A 15,728-nucleotide genomic window follows, 5' to 3' on the forward strand; every position below is an offset into this window, starting at 1 on the left:
TGAATGCACACCAGAGGGTGACTTCAGCAGAGGAAGATTTTAATAATCAAGTGGATAAGATGACCCGTTCTATGGATACCAGTCAGCCTCTTTCCCCAGCAACTCCTGTTATTGCCCAATGGGCTCATGAACAAAGTGGTCATGGTGGTAGGGATGGAGGTTATGCATGGGCTCAGCAACATGGACTTCCACTCACCAAGGCTGACCTGGCTACAGCCACTGCTGAGTGCCCAATCTGCCAGCAGCAGAGACCCACACTCAGCCCCCGATATGGCACCATTCCCCGAGGTGACCAGCCAGCTACATGGTGGCAGGTTGATTACATTGGACCACTCCCTTCATGGAAGGGGCAGCGATTTGTTCTAACTGGAATAGACACATACTCTGGATATGGGTTTGCTTTCCCTGCACGCAATGCTTCTGCCAAAACTACTATCCGTGGGCTTACAGAATGCCTTATCCATCGTCATGGTATTCCACATAGCATTGCTTCGGATCAAGGAACACACTTCACAGCGAATGAAGTGCGGAAATGGGCACATGCTCATGGAATTCTTTGGTCTTACCATGTTCCCCATCATCCAGAAGCTGCTGGATTGATAGAACGGTGGAATGGCCTTTTGAAAACTCAATTACAGTGCCAACTAGGTGGCAAAAACTTGAAAGGCTGGGGTAATGTTCTCCAGGAAGCTGTGTATGCTCTGAATCAGCGTCCGCTGTATGGTACTGTTTCTCCCATAGCCAGGATCCATGGGTCCAGGAACCAAGGGGTGGAAATGGGTGTGGTGCCACTCACTATTACTCCTAGTGATCCACTAGGAAAATTTTTGCTTCCTGTCCCTGCTACCCTGAGTTCTGCTGGTCTACAGGTTTTAGTTCCAAAACGGGGTGTGCTTTCTCCAGGAGAAACAACAGTGATACCACTGAACTGGAAGTTAAGATTGCCACCTGGCCACTTTGGGCTACTTATGCCTCTGGATCAACACACCAAGAAGGGGATTACATTATTGTCTGGGGTAATTGACCCTGACTATCAGAAGGAAGTAGGACTGCAACTACATAATGGAGGTAAAGAAGAGTTTTCTTGGAATATAGGAGATCCCCTGGGGCGTCTATTAGTACTACCATGCCCTGTGATTAAAATCAATGGAAAACTGCAACAACACAATCCAGGCAGGACCACTAATGGCTCTGAGACTTCAGGAATGAAGGTTTGGGTCACCCCACCAGGCAAAGAACCACGGCCAGCTGAAGTGCTTGCTGAGGGGAAAGGGAACATGGAATGGGTAGTGGAAGAAGGTAGTGATAAATATGAACTTCGACCACATGATCAGTTACAGAAACGAGGACTGTAATGCTGTTTTGTTTGTGTTATACTATTTAAGTTGTAAGATATCAAGTTTAAGAATGAATGTTGCCCAAGGATTTGCACGCTATTCTGGAGAGATTTAATGTGTTTCCAGTTATATGCAGGACAGTTGAGTATTGTCAGGTAAAAGAAAAAATGCGTGCTTATTTGTTTTCATTTGGAAATTAAGTATGGTCTAAGGTGATATATATATATATATATGTGCCAAGTTGACAAGGGGTGGACTGTCATGGTTAGGGACAGGTGTCAACTTGGCCAAATTGTGGTACCTGTTCATCTGATTGGGCAAGCGCTGGCCTGTCTGTTGCAATGAGGACATTTCATAGGATTAGGTCATGATCACGTCAGCTACATCCACAGCTGATTCCATTTGTAATCAGCCAAAGGGGAGTGTCTTCTGCAATTAGTGATGCTAAATCCAATCATGGGAAGCCTTTTAAGGAGGACTCAGAGGAGACAGGTTGCATTCCTGCTTTGGCTGGTGAGCCTCTCCTGTGGAGTTCGTCCAGGCCATCCATTGGAGTCATCGGCTTCGCAGCCTGCCCTGTGGATTTTGGACTCTGCGTTCCTACGGTCACGTGAGACACTTTCATAAATTTTATATTTGCAAGTGTTCCCTGTTGGTTCTGTTTCTCTAGAGAACCCTAACTAATACACACGATTATTCTGAGATTCATCCATGCTATTGCATTTAATTGCTGAGAGGTATTCCAATATATGGGAATAATATAGTTTCCATTCACCTATTAATGGGCATTTAAGTTGTTTCACATTTTTGGCTATTACAAATAAAGCTGCTGCCAATATTAATGTGCAGATCTTTGTATGGACACATGCTTTCATTTCTCTTGGGGTAAATACCTAGTAGAGGAATGTTAACTTTTTATGAAATTGTCAAACTGTTTTCCAAAACAGTTGTACCATTTTTTCATTCCCATCAGAAGTATAAGGAAATTACAGATACTCCTTATTCTTGCCAACACTTGCTATGTTAAATATTGTTAATTATAGGGATGGTAAAAAGTATGTGGTGGTATTGCATTGTGGTTTGAATTTATATTTCCATAATGACCAATGATGTTGAACATCTTTTCATGTGCTTTCTGACATTCACATATCTTCTTTGGCCAAGTGTCTATGCAAATGGTTTGCTCCCTCCCCCTTTTGTATTGGGCTGTTAGATTTCTTATTATGGAATTTTGAGAGTTCTTCATAATTTCTGAAATGGAATCCTTTATCAAATATAGTATTTGCAAGCATTTTCTCCCAGTTTGTATCTTGTCTGTTTATTTTCTTAACAGTGTCTTTGAAAGAACAGAAGTTTCAAATTTTGATGCAATCCAATTAGTCTGTTTTTTTTCTTTCATGAATAGTACATGTTATGTTTTATCTAATAAAATGTGGCTTAAACCAAAGTCATAAAGATTTTCTCCTATTTCATCTAGAATTTTTATATATTTAGGTTTAACATTTAGGTCTATGATTAGTTTTAGTTGATTTTTGTATATAAGTGAAGTATGTATCAAAGTTCATTTTGCTGTATTTGTATAGCCAATTGTTCCAGCATCATTTGTTAAAAAGACTCTGCTGAATTATCTTTGTGCCTTTGTCAAAAATCAGTTGATCATATATATGGGGGGTTAATCCATTATATTTTATGTAATTATTTACATGGTTGGTGTGCCAGTTTGAAGCTACTATGTACCCTGGAAAAGCCATGTCCTTTAATCCTCCTTCAGTATTGCTGGGTGGAACCTTTTTGTTTCCATGGAGATGTGAACCACCCAATTATGTGTGGGAACTTTTGATTAGATGGTTTTCATGGAGATGTGACTCCACCCATTCAAGGTGGTGTTGCCTACTGCAGCTCTTTAAGAGCAAACTATTTTGGAAAGAACCACTAGAGCCACCAGAAACAACAGAGCCCACAGAGCCAGAGACCTTTGGAGATTAAGAAGGAAAATGCCCCAGGGGAAGCCTTATGAAATGAGGAGAGAAAGCCAGCAGATGTCACCATGCGCTTTTCTAGCCGAGAGAGAAACCCTAAACATCATCAGCCTTCTTAAACCAAGGTATCTTTCCCTGGATGCCTTAATTTGGACATCTGTCACAGCTTTAGAACTGTAAACTTGCAACTTAATAATAAATTCCCCTTTTTAAAAGCTATTCCATTTCAGGAATATTGCATTCCAGCAGCGTACTAACTAAAGCAGTTGGTTTTAAAAATATACCATCTTGCTGGTATATTTAGTCCAATTTATTGCTTAGTCCAATTTATTGTTGTTGTTCTTTCTTTTCTGCCTTGTTTTAAGTCAATAGAATTTTTTTTAAAGACAATTTTCAGGTAGTTTTAGGGGCCAATAGAAGTTTTTAATATCTCAATTTAATTTACTAGCTTTTTAGCTATTCCTCTTTGTATTTTTTTTAATGGTTGTTGGAACTATAATATGTTTCCTCAACTTGCTATGGTCTGTTTACTTCAAGTGAAATGTAGGAACCTTACAGTAGTGCTATTTCATTTATTCCCTCCCCTGACTCCATGCTTTGTGATATTATTGTCAAATATTTTACATCTACAAATGCTATAAACCCCTTAATAAAATCCTACTAATTTACTGTAAATAGTTGTCTTTTAAAGAAGTTGAAGGGAAAAAAATTGACAACTTTTTATATTTACTCACGTATTTACCATTTTCGGTGCCTTTCTATAAATCTGTTTCCACCTGATGCCATCTGCCTTCAGGATGAATAACTTTCTTTAGCTTTTTTTTTTTTTTTTTTGTCATGCAGGTCTGCTGACAACAAATTCGTTCAGTTCTTGTATATCTAAAGATGTGTTTATTTCATTCTTGTTTTTAATGGATATTTTCAAATGAATATAGAACTCAGGGTTTACAGTTTTGTTTTGTTTTTAAAGCACTCTAAAAATATCATTTCATTATCTTCTGACTTTCATTGTTTATGATAATAAGTAGTTAACATCATTTAAAATTGTTGTTCCTCTGACTCCAATATGTCTTTTTTCACTAGCTGCTTTTAAGACTTTTTTTTTCCAGTTTTCAAATATTTGACTCTGATGTACCTAGGGTTGGTTCTTTTATATATTTTTCCTGCTTGTATTCATCTAGTTTCTTGGATCTGTAAGGTGATAGTTCTACCATTTTTTGGTCTTTATTTCTTAAACTACTTTTCCTGTCCTAGTCTCTGTTTTCCTTTCTTCAGTGACTTCAGGTACATGTGAGTTCAATCTCTCATGTTGATTCAAAGATCACTGAAATTCTATTTACTTAAAATATTTTCTCTTTAAACAAATAAAATGAAACTTGATTTATTTAAAAAATATTTTTAATTTTCAAATTTGATAGTACCTATGATCTATCTTCAAGTTTACTGACCATTTTTCTGAGGTCTCCAATACATTGTCTAACCTAGTTAGTGAAGTTTCATTTCGCAATTTGTATTACCAGTTCTAGAACTTCCTTTTTTTGTTTTCCATTTCTCTGCTAACATTCCCTATCTATTCACTCAAGATGAACCCCTTTTTAAAAAATTCCTTGAACATATCTGTAATAGTTGCTCGTAAAGTCCTTGTCTTCTAATTTTAACATGTTGATTATCTCAGAAGCTGTTTCTATTGGTATTTTATTCTTGATTAAGAGTTTCCTTTTTCTCCTTCTCTGCTTGTCCAGAAATTTTTTTATTATATGTTAAATATGAAGGATGATAAGTGTTTTGGAATCTGGATTATCTGCCTATAAAGAGTGTTGACTTTACTTCAGGCAGGTAGTTAAATTACTGATGAACCTTTTTGATTCTGTCTGGTTTGATTCGTTTTTTGGTTGCATGGTCTGGGAATTGAACCCAGGTCTCTGGAAGATGAGCATTCTAACAGTGAACCACCAATGCACCCTGTCTGATTTGATTTTATTCTTTCCTCACCTGGGTTTATTTTGGTTTTGTTCTTAATCCTATGGTACTGACCTTACCTAAAACATAATCCTTTCTCCTAATGCATGGCCTTTCTAGCTTCTCAACTGAATGCTGAGTTACTCGTAAGATCTTTTCACTCTGGTTGGCTTGGGAATAGCTTTCTGAATGACGTGTGGTATCTTAATTAGGTGACTTCTGTTATTGGAGAGGTCACATTTAGTCTTACCCTATGAGTGCACAGCGTGGTCCTCAGACAGGACCTGGGGACATCCCCAACACACACACACACACACACACAAGACACTTGAAATTGTGGAGACTTCTCTTCAGCTGCCTCTTCTCTAATACTTAGCCCAGTAAATTCCAGCCAATTTAGCAGCCCTTGAACTCTGATGTTTGCTTTCTCAGCTTGAGCTCTACCTCTCTGCATCATAGTAGTAAAAGTGCCCCAGGTCAGAGAGCCTTAGTGAACGTGGGGCTTATTTTCCATGCTTGCTTTATTTTATGAATCACCATCTGCATTTCCTTTTATCCATTATTTGGAAACAATATGTTACATGTTTTGACAGGTTTTATAGTAGTTTATGGTAGATGGACATATTTTCATTCTTAAGGTAAAATTAGTCAAAGGCTAGAAAGGGTGCTGTAATAAATAATGATTAAGGATTTATTTTTTGGAGGGTAGTTATGGAAAACAGGCTATTTTAGGGATTTCTGTACATGGAAGTAAGAAAACTATTGCTTAAGGATGGCTGCTGATATTAAAATGTTACAAATGATTCCTTGATAACTACTTGTGATGGTTAATTTCAGGTGTCAACTTTAGGTTATGGTGTTGGTCAAGCATTGGCCTAATTGTTAATGCCAGGGTGTTTTGAGATGGGATTTGCATCTACAATCAACAAAGGAGCTTGCCCTCAACAATGTGGAGAATCTCCTCATCCAATCAACTGGACATCTGAAAAGCCAAGACTAAGGATTCCAGAGATCAGAAGAAGAATTCAGACTCAACTTCAGAATTGGTCCTGCCAGATAGATTCCATTTTTTTGAGTTTCCAGTTGAGAGTTACTTAAAAGAATTTGGTCTTGCCAGCCTGTGTGAGCCAATTCCTTACAATAAATCCATGTAAGTGTGTGTCTGTGTGTGTATGTATCCTGTCGGTTCTGTTTCCCTTGAGAATTCTAAAATACTACTCATGTCTTAATGGCTAGAAAATTCTAAAAGGGGGAAAGGAGTTAGAAGAAGTATGCAAGTGTGGCTTGTAATGCTGAGAGAGGGGTGACTATATTAATTCTTCTATACATGATTCGGAATGATGGATGACAAATAAAATAGGGGATACAGAATATATACAGGTTCTGAAGTTGCTTACAAGTAAACTCATTATTATTGTCAATAGTGTCTGCAGCAGTCACCATGAATTGATTTTTTTCCATTGATTTTGGATTATAATCACTACTATATGGACTATTAAAAGGCTTGTAATAATTTATAAGTGGAGGACTATTAGGTTTATGTGGTTGATACTTCTTTTGCACCACAGTTGACATTTTTGGGAAAATTTATTTTTGGAGATAAAGAATAAATCTTGATATGACATTCAAATAAATGCAGACATAGGTAGAAATTAGCCTAATGCTCCATGTAAGGGGAACATCTTGGAAAATCAGGTTGCCTATGCCATATTAAGCAAAAGGTGGAAAAATGAATGTTTAGTTATCTCCCTGATAGCCACTGGTTTGATGATTTATTTTTACTAGACTCCCCTGTTTGAGGTGTATTATGTAGATACTTTACTTACATATGTTTAAATAAGAGAGAAACCAAGGAGTTTGTTCCTTGGTTCATAAAGTTAACTGGCCCACTAGGGTGATGGTCAATAGACAGCCAAGGTAGAGGTGATATAGGCTGGATGTTTGTTGCTTCAACTTGCCGATAAAACATAGCCTTGTTGAGAAGGTCTGTGGGGGTTATGTACCATCCTTCCCCTTTGATTCCAACAACTTTTAGGTGAAGAAAAAGGGTTAATCCTTCTGTTCGGAAAATCTGCAGTCAGTTGCTGCACATTTTAAAAAGGAGAATTGTGTTGCTACAACACACGACCTATGACTTCTCCTAGCAAAATACCTTGTACACAATAGGTGCTGTAAATTATTACATGAATGAAATAGGCTAAACTCATTTAGAATATAGAAAAATATTTAGAATAAGTGTTGTTTTCTTTATCCTACAAAAATATTTGGCAGATTTGAGAAATCATTTTCTAAATAACAGAACACATGATATGAAAATTGTTACATCTTCACAAATGGTGAAAACTTGTTTTCCTATATACCACAATGTGGATAATATTATATGAACTAAGTGAAATTTGGGTGTATGAATGTAGCTTATATCTGATGCCCAACTCCTTGCCCTTACCTGATGCACCTGCTCTAACGAATTGGTAGGCTTGAGGACTTTTGTTTGGGGACAGAGGGGGTGGGTGTTGTGGGCTGCATCCTCTTCATTTCCTGGGGCCATTTTAGCAAGCAACATGTGAGACTTAGGACACCAGCTGTGCTGCCTGGGTGCCTAGGTAACGAAGGGCAAGCCATGCCAGAGGAAGGGATATTCTCTCCAATGTTCAAGGGACAGCATGGCTAGGTTTGATAGGAGCTGGGGAGTGGCAGGACAGAGTGACAGGGAAGCAGTGCTGTCTCAGACACATCACCGGGTACGGTGGTAGAAAAGTGTTATCCTCAAATGTCTTGGTCAGTGGACTTCCTCAAGGAGCTTAGAGAGAAAAGACAGATGTGCATTTATACCTGAACAAACACAAAGTGAGACTCATTCTGGGACCTCCCAGAAATAACTGAGAGATGATAAAAGACTTTGGGGTATGGGCCAGGAGAATGAAGAATGAGAATCTGCAGTTCTGCAGGTGGGATTGCAGGCCAAAAAAAATTTAGTTATTAATATTAATGTGACCTCATTTTACCCACAGACTGCTGAGACTTGGGAAAATTCAGGTTGAGCACATTATATTTATTTTCAAATGTTTTCATCTTATGTTATTCTTATTTGTGTCTTTAGATCAGGACCATCTCCTGAATACATGGATCCCAGGATAAATCTCATTTGTTCTGATCACTCTCTGGAGAAATCAAGTAATTCTGAATATCAAGGAAATCATGTTGGGGACCCTAAATCATGACAGGTATATTATAGGAGAATTAAGTGCTTGCCCTTCCTATCACTTTGTTTGGATAGTGTTGGTAAAGGGTGGGGGAGAAATTATACATGTGTAGGCATCAGGGAAGTCAGCTTGCACCTCAGCTGTATTCGCTCCTAGGTTCAGAAGTGTTGGATAGGACAGGAAAACCTAGTAAAGGTCCCCAAGTAGAACATTTTTATGAGGGTATGAGGCTCATTTCATCACTATAATGATAGCTTTATAACGAGAGAAGCTATTCTTTCTTTTTCCCAGGGGTATTTCTGACATCAATAAAAATTCCAGGCACATAGTAGGCACTCAAGCACCTTTTGCTGAACAAATAAGTAAAAGATTGAATGACGCACCTGCTAGGAAGGTTTCCATCTCAAGGAACCAGTAGTTCAAGGATAACGGGTCTGTTTTGAGTGCTCATGGCTCTTACATTCTTCTAGCCTAAAGTGAAAAGTTTATACTTCCAAGTTCAAAACCATCTGTGACCTGACTTCTCAACTTATACCATTTTACTTTTTGATATTCTCTTCCACAAGCCCTTTGCATCGGCTGTTTGGCATGTAGATTATGCTCAATACAGAATGTTACTACCACATGCCACAGCTCCTTCTCCGAGCTCCCCTACATGTGCCTAAGCCCTGTCCTTTCAGGCCTATCTAATGTTCATACAGCCGCCTGCTCTCTTGATGACTGCTCTCACTGTCCCATTCCTGCTCTGAAACCCTGTGGCCCTTATGACCTATACTAGCCACCTGAAAACAGCATCTGCTACCTTATATTGATATTTACATTATTATACTACTCTACCTCTTAATATGCATAAGACTCTAAGTGTAATAACCACATCATAACTGTTAGATTCTGATGAAATTATGATGATGACCATGGCGGCGGTAGTGACAAGAAAGGTCTCCTGACATTGCACTGAGCCACATTTGCTATATGGGACAAAGTAGGACTGGCCACTCCATCCCACTATGTCACCTTCGGTAGGAGGTAGAGTTGAATTCTTCAGTGGTAGCAATTGTGGCCATAAAGTCCAGTCCAGTGCCACATGATAATGTAGCATCATTGACTATCTTTTAGCATCACGAAGGAGTGAAACAGCCATTTCTCCATTAGGAAGCCTTCAAAACCACTAAGGCAAGGGATTAGGGGGAAATGGACCTCTGTCTGACCAACAGTGAATATACAAAGCAGGACTTGCAGGCTATTAGGATGATAATTGCTTATAGAATTGCTAGAGCATGGCATCTTTTCAGATGAATATACCTGAGAAATTCAACTCCAGTCAACCTGAGGAGTGACTGAAATAAATTAGGAGATGGGAAAGATTCAGAACTGCATCAAGTTTAGACGTGTCAGGGGAAGTGAATCAGATAAATACATTAACTCACACACACAGTGACGGATGAGGCAGATGACATTTTATGCTCCTTTAAACTGACTGATGAAGATCAGACAAATTAGAAATAGCTGTGGACAAGTTCAAGAACGTCTTTCTCATATGTACTGAAAAAGAATCTTAAGAAGCAGAGATATGAAGTACCCATGGAAAATGGAAAATGGGCTAATGGGAAAAAATATTCTAAGCATTGCATCCTGGTGCCCATCTGCAGTAAACTTCAAGATAGTTTTTAATATAATGTTGAAATATGATATACTATTTTTTAAAAGATCTCAGAGAAAAGAAAAGTAATATTCAAAATAACATCGTTTCTATGTCACTTGGACAGTTTTATATTAAGTAATAGTATCTAAGCTGCCAGGCATTAATTTCTTATTCTTTATCTAATCATGGAATATGAAGTCATTAATTTAATCCATAATTCAGATCACGAACACCATCCCACAGGTGCTGCTTTAACTGGTTCTGCATTCAGTCCATATCTTAGTGTGGCTTAAGATTATTAGATGTTAACAGTCACAAAAAAAGGGGATCTTATTTATATTTAGATCATAGAGAGCTCTTAAAACTAAGTTTTCACAATCAGAAGACAAAAGTTCATAACTGGCCTTTCTTTTCCTTTCCTGTAGATATCCTGAGAGTTTGTGTTCCTGTTGTTGTTTTGTTTTATCCTATCCTGGAAGTGTAGGAAGCAGAGGAAAGAAATGGGGTGGTCAGTAAGGAAAAGAAGTGAATTAGAAATGTGTGGCTATTGACAGTCTACATTTTGAAGGTGCATTAATTTTGGGAAACTAATAACAAAGGAAATTAGCCTATAAGGGGAAGAGAAAAAAAATACAGAGGACAGAAGAAGCCGGCATCTCCTCCTCCCTGAGTTGTTATGCTGTGACTGCGAGGCCCTTTAAGCTGCTTAGTAACAATGAACTTAACCCTATGGCTGGTGAAATGTGGCAGAGTCACAGCTAATGAACGTGCACTCAATACATGCCTAACCAATCATACGCAGGTGGGAAACTGAACTTTGAGGTCAAACCTGGACAAAAATGGAATCACAATTCATATTAGAGCGTAGTACCTTATCTTATGTGAAAATATGGGAAGTTAGCACATGAAATAAACAGAAGCAACCACATTTCTGTTTTCCAAACTTACCCTCACTATTTTCTGACATAGGCAATATTTTAGTTAGGCTGAATTAAATTCCAAATTTGTGCTCCCCCCCATCTGTACCACCCCTCAAAAAGGCTACATGGGGAAGCATCTGTGAACACGCCAGTCCTCCACTCATTAATGACCAAATTCCTTTCAACCTCTTCCAGTTGCATTCATTGTTTACACACCACCAATTTGGCACCTCATTTATGCTAATTAATAAGAATTTCATCTCAGTACTAATGTAGGTTTTTGAGTGCATGCACCATACCTTTTGCTTCTGCATTTTGTGATATCTCGTGAAGTACATTGAATAGACAGAATAAATCATTATTGACTGATCTTCCATCTTAGTATGTTTTCAGCTTTCAAACAACTGACTCTGGGAAACAACCTGGGGAAGCATTGAGTTCAACATTCAGGAAACCTTTTATTAAGGGTTTACTTCTTGAATTATAAATCCATAAGATGTAGAAACTGCAACCTTTTTAAGAAAGCCCAGGTTTTCAGTGTTTTAAAATTGAAGCCTCAAGGCATTATGCTTCAGTTTTATTTAGGCAGAAACCATAAAACACAGCACACTGTTCTCCATTGCTGTCTATCTGGAACAAACTCAAAACATTCCAGATGGAAGGGAGAGTTCATCATCAAGAAAGAGGTGAGTAGCAGCACGGTAAGTTTGGGAGTGTTGGGAGTGTTGAGAGTTATTGGCAGAAGGTGGGCTTTGCATGTTGGGGGGTTGTTGCCTCACATAGGGAGGGGTGGAGAACTTGGAACTGTAAGAATGGAGCAGCGGGCAGGGCCCGGATCATGAGGAGTCTGGATGTCCCATCTAAGAAGCAAATCCATTTTAACCAACAGTGGAGGACATCAGGGTCAGATTTTAATTTTATTAAGACCAACACTCTCTGCAGCAGAGATTCGTGGCCATGCCACCATTAGTCACTAAACCACCTGGGTACAAAGTCCTTCCACTTAGGCTCTCAGAGCTGGTGATTAGTATTTAGTATCCTGAGGAGATCTATTACTATTCGATGCAAGTTGCTGCCCTATTCTCAAATATTCCAAAGGGTTTGACCAATTATGAAGATCATCTTGACTTTTTCTCCATCGCAATGGGGAAGGAATAGATCTGTCCAGGTGGGAGAACACCTGAAACCATAATAGAGCCTAGAATCCCAAATGCATTTGACAAATATATTTTAAAGATAGAGAGATAATGAGTTGTAAAAAAAGGAACAGAACGAAAAAAAGTTTCTTTCTCATATACCCATTATCAAAAATAAACAAAAGTATACCCTTCTTCCTGTTTTCCTAATTAAAGGTTAATTTTGATGTTCCTACCGTCCTCTCATGCTGTTTAGGGCAAGAGTGTGCAGGAAATTTAAGGTAGTGTCCAATGAAGGTAGATGTGGTGGAAATCAATCAATTAATGCTTCATAATTATCTAGTCTGTTCTAAGCCACCTCAACCTCTGGAAGTCAAAGTAGGAGAAGAATAGGAGAAATAGTTGTAGCAACCTGCCATAGGAATTTTCTTTCATTGCTTGTCCAGAAAGTATATGGTGTCACTCTGTGATACTAATGATTATACAGTGTTTTGGCAAAACAGGAAAATACAAGAGAGATTTGAGACCAGGTAAACTTGATTCATGATCCACGGACTGGAATCTGGGCTTGGGAAAATCTTCAGAGGATGGATGTGACTTTGCTCAAATGTCATATTGAACATTTGAAGATTTGTCAACTGGGGAGGTCATTAGATACTCCCTTTACTGTGCAGTTATCTTTTAAGTATGAAGAGGATAACTAGTTTTAAACAACAAGGAGGTTTGGTTGTGTTGTTGAAATATGGGCCTGGGAACTGGAGCAATAGTTCACCTACTGACCGCTAGCATTGGTAATTGCTTCCAGAGGGGCCTGTTCTTCTCCAGTGAGTGGGAAAAGCAGTGAGGACATTACTCATCAACCACTTGTGTTCACAGGTGAGAGAAACCATGCTACCCAGACCAGTGACCAATGTTTTGGATGATAGGTAAGCCCTCTTATCCAGAAGTGAGTTGGTAGGTGGGATACAATGTGGACATTAAAATTAGGCTAAGCCCAGATTCCTGAATGATAACAGTCTAAGGTTCCATTTTGGCACCATAGTACTGCTTGCTGGATGTTGCATACTAGTGCACAGTATCTCAGCCTAGACACTTCTGAGTGCGAGCTTTTGTGTCACATGTCAGGGGATGGCTAAATAGTCCAAGGAAAACAGATCAGAAGGTTTCAGGTTGCAGATATCAAAGGTCTTAAATTGCTTAGCTGGTATAAAACAGCAAAGGTAAGGCTGCTTGCAATTCATTCATTTATTTATCCATTCACTCGTTCATTCAGGCTGGTGACTTTATTTTAATAGTTCATACAGCTGGATTTTTTTCATGCAGCTGAATTTAAGATACCGCAATTAAAAGTCAACAAAATAAAAGAAGTAAGGAACTGATATCTAACTTCCAGTATTCTAGTTGTCCTGCCTCATCCTACTTGCTCACATTTTGATTCCTGAGATACTTTCCTTTAAAATCTAAAGATTTATTGCTGAGTGGGAATGTTTTTAACTGGTGATAGGCTACACAACCTGTCTTTTGTGCCTCAGTATTATTTTTCTTATTCCCAAATCAGTTGATATACCTCATAGCATGTGGTATATGGTGGCTGTATAAGTTTTCATAGAAATGATCACTGCTATAAATAAATACTTGATTCTCTGTAGAAAGGTATCTGGATACTTTTCTGTGCTGTACACACAACTTCATAAAGCTGTCTAACGGAAGCTTTCAAATGCCCCCCAGTTTTACTGCAGGCTGAATCCATCTTACATTGATAAGTGATGACAAATAGGATTTAAAAATCTCCCAAATGTTTCAACAGAAAAGTCAAACAATTATTTGTCTTGGCTTTACTGTTTTGGATTTCAGGAATGTGACAGGAACCTCTCGTCGACTTTTCATTTCAGATTTGTTTTTGTGAACTCTTAATGTCTTTGTTTCATTTCTATCTTATTCTATTTGGCCATATGCTTTCTGCTTGAATTCAAGCAGTTTGTCAAATGTGATAATGGGCAGAAAGACGCAGCATGAGAAGTTAGCCTCCATGTCGTTCAACATTTTTCCCTAGATGTAATTTTCCTAAAATTAATGCATCTATGCATTTGACTGACAAATTCTGAAGCCCTTCAGAGAGGGCAATTGTGTCTTCATCATGAGGACATTGTCTTAGTTCATGATTCCAGTAATCTTCACTTTCTGGCTCATTCTGAAGAGACAGAACTAGAAAAAGCTTGGACAGACCTTTCTGTCTTAGATGAGACTCTCTCCTGTTCCATTTTATGACCTTACTACTAAACCTCGGAAGCCCCAGCCTATGCATGGACCTTATCTCAGTTGCTTCTGAGGCATTAGGCTATGTCTCTTTGCATCTCTCAAACTCTCTCCCTTTTGGCTTTTATTATGTCTATCATTTTTCTTCCCGATGTTGTCAACAGCCGTCTTCATCCTTTATTTCCTTTTCTCTTTTTGTAAAAGTCAAACTTTTGAAAAAGACTATGGATTATCCACAAGTTTGAAGATAAAGCTGGGGTTTCAGAGGTTCCAGGCCCTTCCTGTGTCTGAAACTGATACCCTCTTTGGCCTTGGCAGGTCATTCCAGTTCTCTCCACTTCTGCTTTCCCATCTGTTAAAAAGTGGATAATAATATTTGCCTCACTGGGGTGTATTTATGTTTAATTACTGTAATTGCTTGTAAACAATTTGCCATCCTGGGCTAAAACATATGACTCTGGAACAAAAATTAGAGGAGACAATTTAAATCTCTTTATTTATTTTTATAATTTATTACATGATTGCTTTTTTCCAAGCAAAGTTCATATTAACAGTATGCATAGCAGCCTTATGAGGCATGGGGCAATGTGATATCATGAAAAACGCTTTGTGCTAGAAATTAGGTTTCTTTTCTATTTCCAGTTCTAAGTTGCTTAACTTCTCTAGTTTCAAATATTTATTTCAAAAGGATTAGTTACACCTTTCTGATTTATCTTACAGATGTGTGAAGAGCAAGAACTGATACAAAGAATGACTTAGGAAATTAAAAGCTCTATAATGAATATTTGTACTCTACTATCTAATAGCAAGATGAATCCTTAGACTAATACATTGGTGAGAGAACAGTTTGTTGGAAACATTTCCAGATATTTTATATGTAAGTGCTATTTTTGGGTTTTTTTGTATGCTGTGTGGCGGGAAAAATAATTTCATTATTTTTCCATGTTAGTATCACATTACTACAGCAACATTTGTTGAATTTGTGTCTGTTAGTTTGCTTGTTTGTTTGTTTTGGGGGGGCAGGTGGAAAGTGCATGGACCAGGAGTCGAACCTGGGTCTCCCACATGGCAGGTGGAATTCTACCACTGAACTATCCTTGCATCCCCGTGTTATCTTTTTTTAAAAGAGTATTTCCCCAACATTTATAACAGTGTCTGAAACATTGTTAAGTCCTCAATAAAGATTAGTTGTTACAATGATTTCTAGGTACCCAGAAGACTTTATATGTGCCACTGGACTGAATGGTACATGAAATTATAGGCTGTGACTCTCATGAATCTTTCTCCCCAATTCAG

Source organism: Tamandua tetradactyla, chromosome 18, assembly GCF_023851605.1.
Source record: "Tamandua tetradactyla isolate mTamTet1 chromosome 18, mTamTet1.pri, whole genome shotgun sequence".
Classification (NCBI taxonomy): domain Eukaryota; kingdom Metazoa; phylum Chordata; class Mammalia; order Pilosa; family Myrmecophagidae; genus Tamandua; species Tamandua tetradactyla.